Here is a 17,844-nt window from a genome sequence, read left to right as displayed (position 1 = left end):
CCGTGCGGTAGCAGAGAGAACAGTCTATGACTAGGGTGGCTGGAGTCTTTGACAATTTTGAGGGCCTTCCTCTGACACCGCCTGGTATAGAGGTCCTGGATGGCAGGGAGCTTTGCCCCAGTGATGTACTGGGCCGTACGCACTACCCTCTGTAGTGCCTTGCGGTCAGAGGCCAAGCAGTTGCCATACCAGGCGGTGATGCAACCAGTCAGGATGCTCTCGATGGTGCAGCTGTAGAATTTTTTGAGGATCTGAGGACCCATGCCAAATCTTTTTAGTCTCCTGAGGGGAATAGGCTTTGTCGTGCCCTCTTCACGACTGTCTTGGTGTGTTTGGACCATGATAGTTCGTTGGTGATGTGGACACCAAGGAACTTGAAGCTCTCAACCTGTTCCACTACAGCCCCGTCGATGAGAATGGGGGCGTGCTCAGTCCTCTTTTTTTTCCTGTAGTCCACAATCATCTCCTTTGTCTTGGTCACGTTGAGGGAGAGGTTGTTGTCCTGGCACCACACGGCCAGATCTCCTGACCTCCTCCCTATAGGCTGTCTCATCGTTGTCGGTGATCAGGCCTACCACTGTTGTGTCGTCGGCAAACTTAATGATGGTGTTGGAGTCGTGCCTGGCCATGCAGTCATGGGTGAACAGAGAGTACAGGAGGGGACTGAGCACGCACCCCTGAGGGGCCCCCGTGTTGAGGATCAGTGTGGCAGATGTGTTGTTACCTACCCTTACCACCTGGGGGCGGCCCGTCAGGAAGTCCAGGATCCAGTTGCAGAGGAGGTGTTTAGTCCCAGGATCCTTAGCTTAGTGATGAGCTTAGAGGGCACTATGGTGTTGAATGCTGAGCTGTAGTCAATGAATAGCATTCTCACGTAGGTGTTCCTCTTGTCCAGGTGGGAAAGGGCAGTGTGGAGTGCGATAGAGATTGCATCATCTGTGGATCTGTTGGGGCGGTATGCAAATTGGAGTGGGTCTAGGGTTTCTGGGATTATGCTGTTGATGTGAGCCATGACCAGTCTTTCAAAGCACTTCATGGCTACAGACGTCAGTGCTACGGGTCGGTAGTCATTTAGGCAGGTTATCTTAGAGTTCTTGGGCACGGGGACTATGGTGGTCTGCTTGAAACATGTTGGTATTACAGACTCAGTCAGGGACATGTTGAAAATGTCAGTGAAGACACTTGCCAGTTGGTCAGCACATGCTCGGAGTACACGTCCTGGTAATCCGTCTGGCCCTGCGGCCTTGTGAATGTTGACCTGCTTAAAAGTCTTACTCACATCAGCTACGGAGAGCGTGATCACATAGTCGTCCGGAACAGCTGGTGCTCTCATGCATGCTTCAGTGTTGCTTGCCTCAAGCGAGCATAGAAGTGGTTTAGCTCGTCTGGTAGGCTTGTGTCACTGGGCAGCTCGCGGCTGTGCTTCCCTTTGTAGTCTGTAATAGTTTTCAAGCCCTGCCACATCCGACGAGCGTCAGAGCCAGTGTAGTATGATTCAATCTTAGACCTGTATTGACTCTTTGCCTGTTTGATGGTTCGTCGGAGGTCATAGCGGGATTTCTTATAGCGTCCGGGGTTAGAGTCCCGTTCCTTGAAAGCGGCAGCTCTACCCTTTAGCTCAGTGCGGATGTTTCCTGTAATCCATGGCTTCTGGTTGGGGTATGTACGTACGGTCACTGTGGGGACGACATCATCGATGCACTTATTGATGAAGCCAGTGACTGATGTGGTGTACTCCTCAATGCTGTCTGAAGAATCCCGGAACATGTTCCAGTCTGTGCTAGCAAAACAGTCCTGTAGCTTAGCATCTGCGTCATCTGACCACTTTTTTATTAGCCGAATCACTGGTGCTTCCTGCTTCAGTTTTTGCTTATAAGCAGGAATCAGGAGGATAGAGTTATGGTCAGATTTGCCAAATGGAGGGCGAGGAGAGCTTTGTATGCGTCTCTGTGTGTGGAGTAAAGGTGGTCTAGAGTTTTTCCCCTCTGGTTGCACATATAACATTCTGGTAGAAATGAGGTAGAACGGATTTAAGTTTCCCTGCATTAAAGTCCCGGCTACTAGGAGCGCTGCATCTGGATGAGCGTTTTCCTGTTGATTAATGGCCTTGTACAACTCATTCAGTGCAATCTTAATGCCAGCATTGGTTTGTGGTGGTAAATAGACAGCTATGAAAAATATAGATGAAAACTCTCTTGGTAAATAGTGTGGTCTACAGCTTATCATAAGATACTCTACCTCAGGCGAGCAAAACCTTGAGACTTCCTTAGTATTTGATTTTGTGCACCAGCTGTTGTTTACAAATATACACAGACCGCCGCCCCTTGTCTTACCAGAGTCTGCCGTTCTGTCCTGTCGATGTAGCGTATAGCCTGCTAGCTGAATGTTATCATTGTTGTCGTTCAGCCACGACTCCGTGAAACATAAGATATTACAGTTTTTAATGTCCCGTTGGTAGGATAACCGTAATCTTAAATCGTCCATTTTATTCTCAAAAGCTTGAGCGTTGGCTAATAGGATTGATGGGAGAGGCAGTTTACTCGTTCGCCGTCGGATCCTTACAAGGCACCCGGATCTGCGTCCACGATATCTCTGTCTCTTCCTCACGCGAATGACGGGGATCTGGGCCTTGTTGGGTGTCTGTAGAATATCCTTGCGAACGCCTCGTTGAAGAAAAAGTCTTCGTCCAACGCGAGGTGAGTAATCGCTGTCCTGATATCCAGAAGCTCTCTTTGGTTATAAGAGACGATGGCAGAAACATTATGTACAAAATAAATTACAAATAACGCGGAAAAACACACATAATAGTACAATTGGTTAGAGGGCTGTAAAACGGCAGCCATCTTCTTCCGGCGCTGTTGGAGATCCTCTTTCACACTCGGTGGGTTCAGAGTCACCGTCAGTGGTTCTGAAAGGGAGGGAAGCAGTGGGAAAGCATGACATGTTACTGTTACTGATGAGGAACTTCAGTAAATAATAGAGATCCTGTATGTGAGCATGACATCAATTGTAGTACAGTCTACTCCTATGTACAGACCTGTTTTGGAGATCGTCTCGGTGATGGTTTGTTCCTGGTGCTGCACCACACAGCTGTACTGGACCTTGTTGTTCCAGTCAGTGTTGACGACCTTCAGCAGACTGCTGGCTGAGAAGAGGCCTGACTGCTGTTGGCCTACAGTAGGTTTCGGGCCCTCCACCTCCTTGTCATTCTTCTTCCAGGTGACAGTGACTTTCTCCGGGGCGAAATCTTCAATCATACACATCAGGTACTGGGTGGTGCCATTGGGCGCCGACAGCAAAGACACTGTTGGAATCTGTGAGACTGAATAGCGGGAGGTAAAAGAAATGGGCTCATGTTAGTTTAACACGTTATTGAAATTATATTGATATTTTCATACAGGGTAAACAACAAGCATCATTCTATAATCAGGTTTTCTAAACATAAATAGTTTACATCACAAACATTAAAATGCAATCTTTAGAAAAATAGAGCCAACTTCAATATAATATAATGACCACATCTTATCTGTTTTTTTAATGTCTGCTGTCTTTTCACCTCCAGGATGTTCCACTGAACATTTGAAAGTCGTTGAGGTTTTCCAGACATTCTCATCCACGCGGAGCTGACTGACTCCTGTGTAGGTTTCCCCGCTCTGGACCGCCGGGTACTGGATGAAGTCCGTCAGCGCACTCCCGCTGGCGTCTGTCCATTTGAAGGTGAGCGAGGAAGGAGAAAACCCGGTAGCGACACAACCGATGCTGTAGGCGTTGTTAGTAGGGGTTCCACAGTTCATAAGAGTGAGCAGAGTAGGGGGGCTGTGGTTGCTGCAATAAAGAAAGAAAGAAAGAAAGAAAGAAAGAAAGAAAGAAAGAAAGAAAGAAAGAAAGAAAGAAAGAAAGAAATGTAACACTTTATTTGAATGTACAGAAATGACATGGTAACTACTAGGAATTACCGTGGTAAAATGGTCATTACACAGTTATAACCTAAGAACTACATGTTAATTTAATCTTGCACTATAAGGCACCATTTAGTTATATGTAGTTGGTTGTCTTGATTTCTTTGAGATATAACTACCACTAAGTTTAATATTTTATTAGTCGTATGTACAGGATACACATGGTGTGCACCGTCTAATGTAATGCTTACTTGCAGGTTCCTTCTCAACAATGCAACAACAATAAGAAATAATAAAAGATAAGAATACAAACATTAAGTAACTGGCTCAGTAGAATAGAAAAAACTTTTTTGAAAAGGAACAATACAGGAAGGCACAATTAAGTACACATTAACTCATTCAATTGCAGACACATTTACCAGTGAAAACAACCATAAAATAAAACATGCTGTTCCTCTAATACCAATTAATTGAAATAATTTTAATTAAATGATGTATATGGATTTAGGTGATGCCAATTAACACTCAATTCCATATGGGCTAAGATGAACTCTGCTCATATTATCATACCCTTCATTTGGTTTATGTGTTTGACTCCTACATTTTCATTTTCATAGGGTCATTTTCGACTTAAAGCAAAGCCTACATAATTAACCAATTAAACACCAATCGCAAACAGTGAAAGAAGTATGTGAGGAGATGAACAAACAATACTGCCCTACCTAGGTGTACTACGCTAATAACAATATCCAAGTCATAATTTTAACTTTCCTCCATAAAACAATGATTTATCTACAAACTATAGCAATTTAACTGCGTAAAAAAGACACAAAACAATGGCTTACCTGATGATACTGTGACCATTGTCCCTTTCCCCCAATAGTCAAAGTAGCTGAACACAGTGTGACAAGGGCGTATGCCAAGCAATACAAAAACTACCCTCTTTACAGCAATCAGTTTCAACTAATCTTGATAACTTCATCACAAAAAAAATCTAAATAGATACTACATTCTAACATAGTCACACTTGGTCAACAATATATTTCCACAATATGGATCATTTTCTCTTAGACTGTCATTTTTTTCTAAGGAACGAAGGGTTTTCTATTTATAAGACTTTAGGAAACAAACTTCTGCATTATTCAACAACAGCAGAACCTAAAAATTGAGGAACTATTTGACTTTCAAGGAAATAAGTAAACCATTTCTTTAGTGGACCATGAACAGGTCTATTCAATGACGTTTTGCATCTGAAAAATGCACAAGACAACATATGTTATTTCTACACAGAAAATAGAATGGGAAAATTAAACATTTGATGGATGTAATAAATGTAAGTTTGCTTACCTGTTGAGACGGTGACTTGTGTCCCTTTACCCCAGTAGTCAAAAGCATCACAGTGCTATGTCTCCATTCACTGCCTGTACAAAAACCCTGCACCTCAATAGGCAGCTTTAAAGTCATGACACTGAATCCAACAGACATGAAGATATAACGCAATATCGTAATATTATTATACACCTGATTTCTTAAGGACTTACGCTGTGAATTCAGTTTTGTATACCTTTTAAAAACTGATGCTCAGGTCCATGTCATGACATCACTTACTCCATCAAAACATACTTTAAAAAATGTAAAACAATTTACAATGGGGTTATATCAATATCAGACGATCATTTGAAGAATATTGTATGGTTTCTCCCCATTTTCCTATCCTCAGGCAGATATAATGCAAGTTCTGTCTCTGAGGTTTTTTGTACAGCCTCATTTCACTGTGTACCCCACCCCATATCACAGTGATATACCCCAGCACAAAAACACCTCCTTCACATCTCCATAGGGATTCCATATGACTGTCTGCTCTCAGTCAGGTATAAGAAACATAAAACCATGGCTAAAACTATACATTGTAGCATTACTACAGATTCTTACAGTATTATATTCTCCATGAGTTGGTGGATTAATCTTCAATGTTTGTTATTATTGTTTGTGACTAAAGGTGTATCCATTGTCAGTTTGTGACAGTTGTTTGCAAATGTATGGATTTATGTCACAGTACAAAATCCAATATCATGGCTATGGCCAAATCATGTTTATGGTGAGGTTTCATTAGGTTTACATTGGTACCATTGTCGTGGGGGTGTTTATTTGACCTGTTCAGTGTTGATGTGTCCATACAGGAGCAAAGGGGTTTTGTATGCGGCGTAATATCACTGTGGCCCCGTATAGTCACAGTGATACACACCATAACAAAAACCTCCCACCAGTACCAAACACCTGCTCTATGAGGATAGCAACACATTCAGATGGTTGTGGATAGGTAATAACACACATATCTATTATTTCTTCAAATATTTTGAATATTTTAAAATATTATATATTATAACATGATTTAAGTATTCTTTAAAATTAGAACATTTTACCTAAATCCTGCAGGTACAGTGCTTTACAACTGTTATAAACATCTATGAGACTTTTTATTAATGAGCTTTATAATATTTTAATTTTCAACTCACTCAAAATAATTTAGTCAAAATTTGTATGAATGGTTTAACCTTTATTAATATTTGTTACAAAGTCAGCATCAATATGAATGATTTAACCTTTAATAGTTGTTATTTAGTCTGCATCATTATGAACGGTTTAACATTTAATAGCTGTAATTCAGTCAGCATCATTATGAATGGTTTAACCTTTAATATAGTTGTTATTTAGTCAGCATCACTATTAATGGTTTAACCATTAATAGTTGTTATTTAGTCAGCATCATTATGAATGGTTTAACCTTATAATAGTTGTTATTTAGTCAGAATCATTATGAATGGTTTAACTTTAATAGTTGTTATTTAGTCAGCATCATTATGAATGGTTTAACCATGAATAGTTGTTATTTAGTCATTATCATTATGAATGGTTTAACCTTTAATAATTGATATTTAATCGTCATCATTATGAACTGTTTTACATTTAATAGTTGTAATTTAGTCAGCATAATTACGAATGGTTTAACCTTTAATAGTTGTTATTTAGTCAGCATTATTATGAATGGTTCAACCTTTAATAGTTGTTATTTAGTCAGCATCATCATGAATGGTTTAACCTATAATAGTTGTTATTTTGTCAGCATCATTATGAATGGTTTAACTATTAATAGTTGTTATTTAGTCAGCGTCATCATGAATGGTTTGAGATTTAATAGTTGAATTTAGTCAGCGTCATCATGAATGGTTTAAGATTTAATAGTTGTTATTTATTCAGCATCATTATGAATGGTTTAACCTTTAATAGTTATTTAGTCAGAATCATTATGAATGGTTTAATCTTTAATAGTTGTTATTTAGTCAGCATCATTATGAATGGTTTAACATTTAATAGTTGTTATTTAGTCAGCATCATTATGAATGAATGGTTTAACCTTTCTGTTTAATACTAGGCACTCCAGCCCCTTTGGTGCATTTGGATATTCATTATTTCTATCACTAAAATAACGAAGAAAACACATAGTATCACTTCATAAGAAAAACCTGCTTATAACCTGCTTATAAACATTAAACAGTTTTGAACTTACATGTACAAGTCTGTTAATCATTACATTTACATTTACGTCATTTAGCAGACGCTCTTATCCAGAGCGACTTACAAATTGGTGCATTCACCTTATAGCCAGTGGGATAACCACTTTACAATGTGTTTTTTTTTTTTTTTTTTTGGGGGTAGAAGGATTACTTTATCCTATCCCAGGTATTCCTTAAAGAGGTGGGGTTTCAAATGTCTCCGGAAGGTGGTGAGTGACTCCGCTGTCCTGGCGTCGTGAGGGAGCTTGTTCCACCATTGGGGTGCCAGAGCAGCGAACAGTTTTGACTGGACTGGGCGGGACTATGCTTCCGCAGAGGAAGGGAGCCAGCAGGCCAGAGGTGGATGAACGCAATGCCCTCGTTTGGGTGTAGGGACTGATCAGAGCCTGAAGGTACGGGAGTGACGTTCCCCTCACAGCTCCATAGGCAAGCACCATGGTCTTGTAACAGATGCGAGCTTCAACTGGAAGCCAGTGGAGTGTGCAGAGGAGCGGGGGTGACGTGAGAGAACTTAGGGAAGGTTGAACACCACACGGGCTGCGGCATTCTGGATGAGTTGTAGGGGTTTAATGGCACAGGCAGGGAGCCCAGCCAACAGCCGAGTTGCAGTAATCCAGACGGGAGATGACAAGTGCCTGGATTAGGACCTGTGCCGCTTCCTGTGTAAGGCAGGGTCGTACTCTCCGAATGTTGTAGAGCATGAACCTACAGGATCGGGTCACCGCCTTGATGTTAGCGGAGAACGACAGGGTGTTGTCCAGGGTCACGCCAAGGCTCTTCGCACTCTGGGAGGAGGACACAACGGAGTTGTCAACCGTGATGGCGAGATCATGGAACAGGCAGTCCTTCCCGGGAGGAAGAGCAGGTCCGTCTTGCCAAGGTTCAGCTTGAGGTGGTGATCCGTCATCCATACTGATATGTCTGCCAGACATGCAGAGATGCGATTCGCCACCTGGTTATCAGAAGGGGGAAAGGAGAAGATTAGTTGTGTGTCGTCAGTGTAGCAATGATAGGAGAGGCCATGTGAGGATATGACAGAGCCAAGTGACTTGGTGTATAGCGAGAATAGGAGAGGCCTAGAACTGAGCCCTGGGGACACCAGTGGTGAGAGCACGTGGTGCGGAGACAGCTTTTCGCCACGCCACTTGGTAGGAGCGACCGGTCAGGTAGGGCCTTAATCGAAGAGTGAGCCGCGCCGGAGATGCCCAGCTCAGAGAGGGTGGAGAGGAGGATCTGATGGTTCACAGTATCAAAGGCAGCAGACAGGTCTAGAAGGACAAGAGCAGAGGAGAGAGAGTTAGCTTTAGCAGTGCGGAGAGCCTCCGTGACACAGAGAAGAGCAGTCTCAGTTGAATGACCAGTCTTGAAACCTGACTGGTTTGGATCAAGAAGGTCATTCTGAGAGAGATAGCAAGAGAGTTGGCTAAAGACGGCACGCTCAATAGTTTTGGAGAGAAAAGAAAGAAGGTATACTGGTCTGTAGCTGTTGACATCAGAGGGATCGAGTGTTGGTTTTTTGAGAAGGGGTGCAACTCTCTCTCTCTTGAAGATGGAAGGGACATAGCCAGCGGTCAAGGATGAGTTGATCAGCGAGGTGAGGTAGGGGAGAAGGTCACCGGAGATGGTCTGGAGAAGAGAGGAGGGGATAGGGTCAAGCGGGAAGGTTGTTGGGTGGCCGGCCGTCACAAGTCGCAAGATTTTTATCTGGAGAGAGGGGAGAAAGAAGTCAAAGCATAGGGTAGGGCAGTGTGAGCAGGACCAGCAGTGTCATTTGACTTAACAAACGAGGATCGGATGTCGTCAACCTTCTTTTCAAAGTGGTTGACGAAGTCATCCACAGAGAGGGAGGGGGATTCAGCAGGGGAGGAGAATGTGGCAAAGATCTTCCTAGGGTTAGAGGCAGATGCTTGGAATTTAGCGTGGTAGAAAGGGGCCTTAGCAGCAGAAACAGATGAAGAAAATGTAGAGAGGAGGGAGTGAAAAGATGCCAGGTCCGCAGGGAGTCTAGTTTTCTTCCATTTCCGCTCAGCTGCCCGGAGCTCTGTTCTGTGAGCTCGCAATGAGTCATCAAGCCACGGAGCTGGAGGGGAGGACCGAGCCGGCCGGGAGGATAGGGGACATAGAGAGTCAAAGGATGCAGAAAGGGAGGAGAGGAGGGTTGAGGAGGCAGAATCAGGAGATTGGAGGGAGAAGGATTGAGCAGAGGAAGAGATGATAGGATGGAAGAGGAGAGAGTAGCGGGAGAGAGAGCGAAGGTTGCGACGGCGCATTACCATCTGTGTAGGGGGCAGAGTGAGTAGTGTTGGAGGAGAGCGAGAGAGAAAAGGATACAAAGTAGTGGTCGGAGACATGGAGGGGAGTTGCAGTGAGATTAGTAGAAGAACAGCATCTAGTAAAGATGAGGTCAAGCGTATTGCCTGCCTTGTGAGTAGGGGGACGGTGAGAGGTGAGGTCAAAAGAGGAGAGGGAGTGGAAAGAAGGAGGCAGAGAGAAATTAGTCAAATGTAGACTTAGGGAGGTTGAAATCCCACAGAACTGTGAGGGGTGAGCCATCCTCAGGAATGGAACTTATCAAGGCGTCAAGCTCATTGATGAACTCTCCAAGGGAACCTGGAGGGCGATAGATGACAAGGATATTAAGCTTAAATGGGCTAGTGACTGTGACAGCATGGAATTCAAATGAGGAGATAGACAGATGGGTTAGGGGAAAAATTGAGAATGTCCACTTGGGAGAGATGAGGATTCCTGTGCCACCACCCCCGCTGACCAGATGCTCTCGGGGTATGCGAGAACACATGGTCAGACGAGGAGGAGCAGTAGGAGTAGTAGTGTTTTCAGTGGTAATCCATGTTTCCGTCAGCGCCAAGAAGTCGAGGGACTGGAGGGTAGCATAGGCTGGGATGAAGTCTGCCTTGTTGGCAGAAGAACGGCAGTTCCAGAGGCTGCCTGAGACCTGGAACTCCAGGTGGGTGGTGCGTGCAGGGACCACCAGGTTAGAGAGGCAGCAGCCACGCGGTGTGAGCGTTTGTAGCCTGTGCGGAGAGGAGAGAACAGGGATAGGCAGAGGCATAGTTGACAGGCTGCAGCAAATGGCTACAATAATGCAGAGGAGATCGGAATGAAATGAACTAAACATCTGGGAAAGGAGAGAGCGGGGCCTCCCTCAGCACAACTCCCAAATATAACTCTCCCAACTTCCACCTCAGAAACTATAATTGTTGTAAACTACAGCGGTTCAATGTTTCTAGGAATAGACTAACTCAGTTTATTCAGCTAGCTAACTAGGTGCAGTATTATTCCGTGAAAATCGTCCGGGCATCAAGTCATATGACGCCACAGCCAGCTAGCATGCCGGACTCCAGCAACACGGTTTAGCGCCAATACTCTGCCACAACAAACCACCAGTGTATCAACACGCAAGCAGATCGTCCGTGTCCGTGCCTAACGTTGTGGGTTAGTCCCGACAGCTTGAGCGAGTCCGTCGTCAACTTATTCAGCCAGTTAAGTTAGCTAGAATAGTTAGCAAACTAGCTAGCCATTGCTTTCAGACAAAGAAGAACCCCCTCCTTTCACGGCACGAACACACAGAGAGAGCCAAACTAACGTTAACTAGTCACCCATGTCCCAAATTCCTTGAACGACTTGGGCTATCAATATGTAAAAAACTAAACAAATGTAGGTTATGACTTACCCCTAGCAGCTACTGTTAGCTAGCCAAGTGCAAAGTTAGCCACTGAATTGACTCAGCCAGTTTGTCACGCTCTGGCTCCGGGACTTTGTATGTTGAGCCAGGGTGTGTTCGTTTTGTTGTGTTCTGTTTGGTTGGGTTGTCATGTGGTTGTTTTTCCTTGTTTGTATTGAGTGACTCCCAATCAGAGGTAACGAGTGTCAGCTGTTGGCTCGTTAGCTCTGATTGGGAGCCATATTTAAACTGTGTGTTTTCACCTTGTGGTTGTGGGTTTTGTTCCTTGTCAGTCATTGTCACTGTGGACTTTACGATCGTGTTTTGTTTTGTTTCGTGTACTTTTTACCAATTAAAGTCATGTTCGTATCGCACGCTGCGCCTTGGTCCACTCATTTCGTAGACGATCGTGACAGAAAAACCCACCATCAAAGGACCAAGCAGCGTGTCCAGGAATCGGCAGCCTGGATGTGGGAGCAGCGTCGGAGGAACGAAGGCACCCCCAATAATTTTTTAGGGGGGCACAGGGCATGGACGACGGGGCTGACGAGGCAGAGAAGGGGCGAATTCAAAAGGCCACCTGGTCAAAGTAGGAAAGGAGGTTTAGAGGCACGGCGAGAGGTACTGGGGTGTGTTACCAGTCCGGTCCGTCCCGTTCCAGTTCCCGGAGTAGAGCCAGTGGTGTGTGTCCCCAGTACGGTCCGGCCTGTCACGGCCCCTCGCACCAAATGGACGGTGCGCGTCTCAGCCCGGTCCGGCCTGTTCCTGCCTCTCGCACAAAGCCTACGGGGTGCGTCGCCAGCCCAGCCCGGCCTGTTCCTGCTCCACGCACAAAGCCTACGGGGTGCGTCGCCAGCCCAGCCCGGCCTGTTCCTGCTCCACGCACAAAGCCTCACGGGGTGCGTTGCCAGCCCAGCCCGGCCTATCCCTGCTCCACGCACAAAGCCTACGGGTGCGTTGCCAGCCCAGCCCGGCCTGTCCCTGCTCTACGCACAAAGCCTACGGTGTGCGTCGCCAGCCCAGCCCGGCCTGTTCCTGCTCCACGCACAAAGCCTACGGTGCGTCGCCAGCCCAGCCCAGCCTGTTCCTGCTCACGCACAAAGCCTACGGTGTGCGTCGCCAGCCCAGCCCGGCCTGTTCCTGCTCCACGCACAAAGCCAGGGGTACGAGTGGTCGGCCTGGTCCAGCCTGTTCCTGCTACCGCACCAAGCCAAGTGTGCGGAGTCGTCCAGCCTGGTCCAGCCCGTTCCTGCTACTCGCACCAAGCCAAGGGTGCGAGTCGTCAGCCCATGTTCAGCCCGTTCCTGCTACTCGCACCAAGCCAGGAGTGCGAGTCGTCGGCCTGGTCCAGCCCGTTCCTGCTACTCGCACCAAGCCAAGGGTGTGAGTCGTCAGCCTGGTTCAGCTCGTCCCTGCTACTCGCACCAAGCCAAGGGTGCGAGCCGTCCAGCCTGATCCAGCCCATTCCTGCTACTCGCACCAAGCCAGGGATGCGAGTCGTCAGCCTGGTGAGGCCCGTTCCGAAATCCACGCATCAAGCCTAGGGTGCGTATCGTCGGCCAGGTCCGGTCCGTTCCTGCCTCACGCGCCAAAGCCAGGGGTGCGCTGTCGTCAGTCCAGATCCTACCAGCTGGGTCAGATCGGACCGGGGCGCTATGGGGGGATTGAAGGGTGGTGGTCAAGCCGGAGCCGGAGCCGCCTCGAGGAGTAATGCCCACCCAGCCCTCCCCTGTTTGGGGTTTTTGAGGCGCGCGTAATCCGCGCCTTTAGGGGGAGTACTGTCACGCTCTGGCTCCGGGACTTTGTTGTTGAGCCAGGGTGTGTTCGTTTCGTTGTGTTCTGTTTGGTTGGGTTGTCATGTGGTTGTTTTTCCTTGTTTGTATTGAGTGACTCCCAATCGGAGGTAACGAGTGTCAGCTGTCGGCTCGTTATCTCTGATTGGGAGCCATATTTAAACTGTGTGTTTTCATCTTGTTTTTGTTCCTTGTCAGTCATTGTCACTGTGGACTTTACGATCGTGTTTTGTTTTGTTTCGTGTACTTTACCAATTAAAGTCATGTTCGTATCGCACGCTGCGCCTTGGTCCACTCATTTCGTAGACGATCGTGACACAGTTCGCGTCTGTTCACACGGTCGTTCCAGCTATTGTTTACTAGTAGCTATCCAGGTAGCAACAAGCTAGCTAATATTTCAAGCACAGTAGCCACTTGCTACCTAACGTTAACGGTTCAGACAATGAGGTTAGGAAACAGCTGAATGGTAGGCAATTATTGTATGAAATTATTGTAGGCAGCCAGCTGGCGTAATTACAGGCACTCTCAGGCGTGAAATAACTATACCGTTGCTAATAGCTACTCGCCAGCTAGTCCCGGTGGTGGGTTAGCTAGCTAGCTTAGACAGTTTATCTCACATTCCCAGGAAGTGTCATTTTTGACTGTGACAATATGAACTGTGTTGTCCTTAAGGAACAATGGTTTCCTGCAATATACATTTTTGTTGTTTTTGTACAGGTCATGCTTTGCTTCACACCACTGTGTGTAATTATATCTGACACAGTGATAGACAGTTGTGTCTTCAGTTTAACTTCTCTGCCCTTCTAAAGTGACTATGTTGTTTGGAAACATCTTTGGAGATGCTGAACCTGCTTTTGAAAGAATATTTGCAATTTCCATCTGAACCATTCCATAGCTTTATCTACAGGATATCTAATCCAGTCTGTGGTATAGCTATCATCACTGATAGAATACCCAGAGACCTTACAAGTGATGCTCAAAGATTATCTTGGCTTTACAACCATTGAGCTTGGCTGCTGAGTTCTGGGTCAACAATACCATGCATACCTGTCAGGGGAAAAATCTAGATATTTGAAAATGGTCTAACATTAGGTACATGATACATTTATACAGTTTGATTATGTTATAGTAAAATGTATTAAAAAAAAGAAACAGGAGGCAGCTGCCAGCAGCAGCAGGAGAAATGCAGGGAACATGGTTTGTGAGGAAGCTGAACTGATGGGAATAATACTTATTTACTCCAACTGAGTGAAAGGGAAACAGACTCTTCTTTAATACAAAGAGGATAATTGATTTGCATCAAAGTCAAAGATTTAGGATTAAAGGAGAACTACAGTAAAATTACTAGAATCACAGTGACATGTTGAGTAGAACAATTATGTATCATAATACTATTAATAACAATACAATGATCTATTATGGGATGCAATGACTTGCATTATGAATGGTTCTGTTCTGCTCATTGCTTACAGTATGTTATTATAATCATTATCATTGATGCTTTGGAGAACTGCACAAAAGGCACAGATGGTGAGAATCTAACTATTGTTGTCCCCAAAGATACAGTATATGCTGACCCATTACTCTTTTAGATAACAGTAAAAGTCTGATATCAGTAATTAAACTCTTAATTGGATTAGACTGATATACAGGTGAATGTAAATAAGATGTCATCAAGATGATGTTTACTGACTAAAATGGCCTGAAGAGTTGATTAAGCTGTGTTGAGCTTGATAAAGAATGGTATGCTTTGAATAAATTTGGAATTTATGCTGGATCCTTATTTTGTCTGTCTACATCACATTTGACTTTGCTTTGATTTGATTTGGTTTGCTAGTGAGAGAAGTGCTTGATCAGTTTTTGTACAGGGCTGCAGCCTCCTGTGTCACTGTGCCTCTGGCACAATAATAAACAGCAGAGACTGTTCATCTGGAGATACACCCCTGTTTCATGCTATTGTCTCTGGAGATGGTTTACTGACCCTAAACAGACTGGGGGTAGTAAGTGCCACTGCTGTCACAGGTAATAGTTGCAACTCCACTCCAGTCCTTTCCCAGGAGTATGTCTGATCCAAGCCATCCAGTATCTATTCATGTCCAAACCAGAGGCTGTGCAGGTCAGTTTGTGTGGATCTCCAGGCTTTTTTAACAACTGGTCCAGACTCAGTCAGTGTCTGACCCTGAACACCTGTGGGAAACAAAGTAACATTAGAGAAAATCCCTGCGACTCAAAACCTCTGTGATTATTCTTTATCAAACAATAAAACGGTCTAAAAGTGTTCACCTGTCAAGCCTATTGTCATCAGTAGAACCACAATATTAAATGTCATGATTAACTATTAGTAGTTATGGTGTGTCCCTGTTCCTCAGTCTAGTCAGAGCTTCAGTCCCTCTCCTCCACTCTGCAGTGAGATATAGTGATGGAAGAGGTCAGAGTTTTGAATTGACTCCTCCTCACTGGGTGGGAAGATAATGCAGAGATTAAATAGAGAATTCAGAAATGGGGAACAGATTCATATGTTCTGAATAGTTTGTTAATTACTTGTTTGTGTGAAAAGAAGAAAGCTTGACCAGACTGGGCAAGAGATCACGATTTGATTGTGTAGTTTGAATGTAAGAAGCTGGAGTCTTTTATTGTGTAGTGCTTTGTGATATTGATGTTGTATTATTTACGGTAATGATACCCATAACTATTCTAGTGTGACACTGTGGTATCTGAACAATTTATGACTTTGCTAATGGTTGCAAATGGTTTTAGAGGATGTTGACTCAGCTTAAGGGAAGCATCTGGGGAGTATTTCTAGAGGGGCACCCTAAAGCAGAGGAAGTCTGTTAGGTGGAGTCCTGGGATTGGTCTGTAGGGGAAACCACCCATATCAGGTTACATAGGATATATACTATGGTTTGGGACAAAGGACGGGGAGAATAACGTATTTAGAGTTTGGGTCAGGTTATTCTCCAGATGTCTGCAGATGTCTGTAAATTGGCGCTGAGATCTTCAACTGTAATAAATATTTATAATCGAGGACAGTGTCAGTGGATTTCCTTGTTCTCACAGCATAATTAGCATCGGTTTCTCGACACCACATAATGGCGACGAGGTATTGGTCGTGTTGTGTCTTTTCTCAGCGTTCCATTCATGGGCGCCGAGCTGACTCTCGCTCCAGAGTCCGGCAGATAAGGGTGAGTTTTCTCACTACTTTGGGCACTGGTTAGTTCGTGTGTCTGTGTGTGTTCGTTGAATGAATGCACCGTTAAGAACTTGCGTGTGTGCTTTGCTGGTTAATTGCTGTGGGATAGGAGTCCGTTTCTAAATTTTCTAAATTTGTTTGCGCTGGTAACAACGCAAACAGGGGAGATTGTATATAACTATTGAAGAATAGAATGAAGAAATAAGGCCAAGGAAATGTATACAAATTAGAACATCGCGAATCTATGGAAGCCCTCAAACGAGGCGATCATTAGGATGGGCCGAAAATCCTAAAGCACATTAGGTGAATTTGGGTCAGTCCCGGGGACTGGATTTTGTGGTATATACATTCGATTGCAAGTTACCGCATCAACTTATAGTTCATGAAGTATATGTTTGATGTAACCGCTCATTGAATATCCGCGAACTCGAGGTAGCAGAAATTTATGAACAAGGGAAAAAAATGGCGCGATGGTAGTAGCATGCTTGGGGTCCGTAACGGAAATAAGCCTCTTAAACTGTATGTGTGTGTGTGTAGAAGAGAGTAGGATTTGTGTTCTATGTTTTCTGTTGGTTTATGAGCTCTGTTAAGTGTTACTGTTTGTATATGGGGGAAAGAACGGAGGTAAAGTTGGTCTGTCTACTTTCTGTTTAGCTGGGAGAGAGCTCCCTCCACTCTGAAATCGCATTGGTGAATGAACTACGCATGCGTGTGATTTTATCAGTTTAGAGTTACGTCAGAGCAAATATGCCACTCCCCTGCCTGCACTGAGCTGCTGGGAGACGCAGACTCAGAGCAGTTTCAGAGACAGAGAGGGAGATTTAGACACTAATAGAGGGTTCTGTTTGTTAAATCGGCTGTTGCTTAACGATGAAACCATTTGATTGAGATCTAAGGACTTGATAAATGAGAGAGATATGTTGACGGATTAAAAATAAAAAAATAATTAATTAAATAAATAAAATAAAATGTTATTGAGCTATTTATACTATTCCTGAGTTAAGTTGTTTGCTTATTTCTTAGAGCGAATGTGAACGGAGGAATATTGAATGGTTGAAATAACCCAGTGAGTGCATAAAATACTAAATTCTTGTCTGTTCTTTGTTCTTCTGTGATATGAGAGACGATAAGAAGGAGGAGACAGAGAGAGAGAGGAAGTGCTGACGAGTGCATCATGCGACAGAGTGTGCTGCAACTGATCAAGTCAAATCAAGGCTAGTACTGTTCTATTCACAAAACTTACCTTCCCATAGAGGATATTTTGGCTGCCTAGCATATTTGATGTTATGACAATTTGACAAGGACTTGGCAACAGACTGATCAATTGATGTAATTAAGAATTGCATTTTGGAGTTTTTGTGCATGAGTGGGATTGATTAGAGTTGAGTGGGGAAATCCAGTACTGACATTATTCTGTAAAATTAAAGTAATTGGGTGCTTATTAAGCAATGGGGTTTGTGAGTGCTGTAGTGTTGCTGGATTAGAGGTCTTTCTTTTTTGGATTGCTCTGAAGTTGACTACTTTCATTTACTTTCCTGATTGGATGAGGTAAGATTGCCACTAATCAATAATTTGGTAAAATAAAATAAAATAAAATGAATAAATAAGTAAATTGATGAATAAATGAATAGATTCATTAATTAATTTGGGGAAGAAAAAGAAAGAAAGAGGGAACTATAAGCTACATAGTCTAAAATAATTCACA

The 17,844-nt window shown here is 44.2% G+C and overlaps 1 pseudogene; it reads right to left on the bottom strand.

Moving 5' to 3' along the window:
• Positions 1-2,966: 2,966 nt before the first annotated feature.
• LOC123481207 overlaps positions 2,967-17,844 on the bottom strand; it is a 46,296-nt pseudogene continuing 31,418 nt past the window's right edge.

The sequence above is a fragment of the Coregonus clupeaformis genome, chromosome 35 (assembly GCF_020615455.1).
Source record: "Coregonus clupeaformis isolate EN_2021a chromosome 35, ASM2061545v1, whole genome shotgun sequence".
Classification (NCBI taxonomy): Eukaryota; Metazoa; Chordata; class Actinopteri; order Salmoniformes; family Salmonidae; genus Coregonus; species Coregonus clupeaformis.
Note: the sequence above shows the minus strand (reverse complement) of the source record. Positions and strands in the feature narration are given on the sequence as shown.